The sequence below is a fragment of the Grammomys surdaster genome, unplaced genomic scaffold, assembly GCF_004785775.1.
Source record: "Grammomys surdaster isolate TR1022 unplaced genomic scaffold, NIH_TR_1.0 173, whole genome shotgun sequence".
Taxonomy (NCBI): domain Eukaryota; kingdom Metazoa; phylum Chordata; class Mammalia; order Rodentia; family Muridae; genus Grammomys; species Grammomys surdaster.
Window position 1 is genome coordinate 1,176,252 of NW_021604621.1, and position 4,012 is coordinate 1,180,263.

Consider the following 4,012-nt stretch of genomic DNA (forward strand, 5'->3'; position numbering starts at 1 on the left):
AAAAACGAAGGAAAGATTTTCGGGGTGATATCAAGTTTTGTGTCTGCTGTGTGGGAGATGAATGGGCCAGAGTGGCTAGCCTGGATGTGGAGAGAGCATCAAGACATTTATGTAGAAGTCCTGACAAGAGTCAGCCAGCTAATACTGAAGCATCAAGAAAGGAGCTGGGGCGGGGCGGGATGGGGGTGGGGGAGTCCACAGAAAGGTAAAAGGTCAAATGAGAAAGCATGTAACTGAATTGATGGTGCAGTTTCTGACATCTCAGACGAGCCTAGACATGGAGGAGGCCACCTGAGAATTAATGGTCACCCAAATCCAGAAGACTCTTATCTTGGGCTCAGCATTCCTCTCTTACACCATTTAACCTTCACATAAACTCTGCTTCACCCTAGTCCCACCCTTTCCTAATACTCAGCCACACACAGCATTAATCAGTGACGCAATGGAAATTCTCTGAACCCACAAAAGTCCTAGGCTTTCACTGGCTCCCACATAGATCGGCCAGCCACCTGCCAACCTTCAGCAGTGGGCCTCTAAGTGTTCTCTAGATCTTTTGTCTCTAAGGGAGATAGATAACACATGCAGATGGTGAGCCCCGCAATTAAATCTCTAAATAAGAATCTGGGGAAGACGAAGGCATGGCGTTTATGTGTCACCCACTCTGTGGGTGACTCTGATATCTGAAATGCAGAATCTGTTCTGGTCCATTAAGGGTGCTTGCAGTTCTGACACCCCAGTACACAGGTCCCAATGGCCACTAGCGGACAGAGAGCTTGTCCTGAAATGCTCCCCCAACCCAGGCATCTTTCCCTCTTGCTCTTTTTTTTTCCTGTCAGGAAATGCACCCCTGCCCAGCCACTAATCAGATTACCCTCTTGCACAACTTTCTGCCCCTCCTTCTTCCCTCATTAAATTTCCATAGGACAATCAGTTCTCAACTGCTCTTCCCTCAGTGTCCCTGGGCATTTCTCACAGTCTGTCTCATTTAGGAATTGCTTGTTTATATGAGAGTGCTTGAGATTCTTTAGAATTCTGGGAAGACTAAAGCTGTCGTCCGACTAGCAGCATCTAGGACAGAACCAGGCCTACTGTAGGTAGCCAATAGATAGCGAATGAATGCGATTGGTCACAAAGTCAGCATGATGTGGGAATAATGTAAACCACAGAACGATGCTCTCAGCTTTTAGAGTCTCTGGCAGGGACAAGTATGTCCTCCTCTTAGCTTGCCTGACACCACAGCTTTATAGGACCGGAAAGGTGGGAACACAAAGACCTGGTATAACCAAAGCAGGAGTTGAGAGGCTGGCAGAGTTCATCATTCATCTCTTTATTCACTACACCACTGCATTCATTTTAAATGTGCTCTTCTTATATACCAGGCACTACATGAAGTACCAAAGATATATAGGTGAAAATTAGCCAGGTCTGGTGAACCCTTCCTGTACTCCCAGTTCGTGGAAGGTGGAGGCAGGAGGATCACAAGTTCAAGGCCATTTTGAACTATAGAATGGATTTGAGGCCAGCCTGGATGACATGAGACCTTTTCAGAGCCAGATCTGCCCCTACCCTTGCACCTTGACAAAACACAGGAACGGAATATACCTGATTCCTGTACTCACACTGATGTAGCTTACAGATTAGCAAGAGAGGCAGATGCTAAATGTTTACAGTAGTGACTAGTACCCTAAAAGAGAGGCAATGTCAGTGAAAGTGTATGTCAACAAGAGGGCTTTGCTTGGGGGCAGTAGAGTAGGCCTGCAAGAAGGGCTTCCCCAAGGATCCAAGGAAGTGACTTTGACATGAGACCACAGGCCTGACCAGGAGTTAAATAGGCCAGTAAAAAGAGGAGGAAGAGCATTCAGGCAGAGCAGAAGAGCTACCAGGACCTCAGGCAGCTGCAAGCTTGACCCTTGTGTAGCTACAAGCTTGACCTTTGTGGAAAACCTTCAGAGAGACTGTTGCGGCTGAACAGTGTGAATTGAATCATTCTAGAAGATACTGTGGCCGGACGGTGGTGGCGCACGCCTTTAATCCCAGCACTTGGGAGGCAGAGGCAGGCGGATTTCTGAGTTCGAGGCCAGCCTGGTCTACAGAGTGAGTTGTTCCAGGACAGCCAGGCTACACAGAGAAACCATGTCTCGAAAAACTAAAAAAAAAAAAAGAAGAAGATACTGTGAGGCCGAAGTCTTTTACACTTGCGTTGAGAATGACTGTGACCTAAGTTGCTTCCAAGGCCAGAAACGCACCCCTCACTTTTCTGAGAGCACAGGAGCAAGAGGCAGGAGGCAACAGTACACATAGACAGCTAGAAGACGAACTCCAGAAGACTTTGTGGATCAGGCTGGGGATTTGGGTTTTGCAAATTGCAGAATGGGAGAGTTTTAAATTGGGAGTTTAGTGGCACATTGTAGCTTGGCTGCTGTGCTGGTTGGTACTGGATTGACAGGAGCCAAGGACGGAAGCAGACAGATATGTGAGGAGGTTACGATGGTGACCCACACTAAGTTGGTGGCTATTGAAACTGGATTGTGGGTTTGGCCCACACATTTTGCAGGTGAGGAAAATGTGGCCCAGAAATAGGGAGTGGCTTGCTCAAGGTCGTCTCACTTCTGGTCCTAGTCTCCCATTAAGAGAGAAGTTAGCAGAGAACTAAGGCCCCCCCCCCCCCCCCAAGCGAAGGGGATTGTGGTAAGATGTTAATTCACTAGTGCACTGTGGGAAATGTGGAGTTCTGGAAGTAGAGATGCCCAGATAGGGAAGGAAAAAAGACTCTGGTATATGTTCTTCAAAGTGCTTTGTCCTCCCACAGTGTAGGGGTGCAGTAAACCCAGCCAGCATCAGCCCTGAGTTACATCCCAACCCTGTTTAGTCTGGCGGTTGCTCAGACAGGAGCTGCGTTCTTAAGGGCGGGCCAGTTCCTTCCTGCCTGGAGAGTCTAACGAAGTGCTGAGCTGGGCAGAACTCCCAGTGCTCCCTGGGTCCCAAAGCAAGCAAACAGAAACCTCATGCAGGGCCACGTGAGGTCAGGTGGGGCGGGGCACGGAAGCCCGAGCTGCCGTAGGATTGGCTACTGTTTGACACACCACTTCAATAGCCGGCCGGCCACAGGAGGCGCAGCGTCCTTGCAGCTTCTTGCCGGCCCCTCCCTCGCTTGTCTTTGTGAGATAGGGGTGGGGGTGTTGAGAATCGCCTCAGAACTTCCACTATGAGAGAAAAGTTTCTTGGCTCCTCCAGCCACACCTGGTCCAAAAAACCATAGAAATGTAACTGATTACCACTGACACAGGGCTAGCAGCCCAAGGAAAATGACCATCGTGCCTCTCCTGATGCACGGGAAGAGTGTTATTTAGGAGAAGACCAGGCTGCGGAGCGATTAGGGAGAAAAGTCACCAAATGGGGTTCCCACCAAGGTTTAGCTGAAATCATCTTGGTTTTGCATAACCCCCTAAAAGATCTTAGAAATATTTCTCTCAGGAGGCTTGATGCTTTGCCTTCAAGCGGGCGTTATTGCCAACTTACACTATGCCAACCAAACTGGCTATTGCCACCCCCTCCTACCTAGGCTCCACCACTCCAGGCTTCCTTACCCATCTGTCTTTCCAGAACGGCTGATTGGTGTGGAGGAGAAACATGGTACATTGCAGATGGGGGGAGGGGTAGTCTTTGTACTATTCTAATCTAAAAATTGTGAAGTCCATGCTTTCTGAAGCCACTGTTAGGTGTGGCATACTAATAGTCTATGCAACCAAGATCAGGCTAAAACTCAGATTTTTTTTTTTTTTTTTTTTACTCCTGGGGACAGGCGTTGTAGTGGTGTGGAATCAAACGCAGGACCTTGGACACCTAGACTACTTTCCTCCCACTGAGCTAGCTACGTCCTCAGTCCTCATTCCACATCTTACTTAACCAAAACAACAACAACAACAAAAAACAAAAACAAAAAACCATTTCTTCTTCCTCCTCCTCCCCCTCCTCCTCCCTCTCCCCCTCCCCCTCCTCCTCCCTCTCCCCC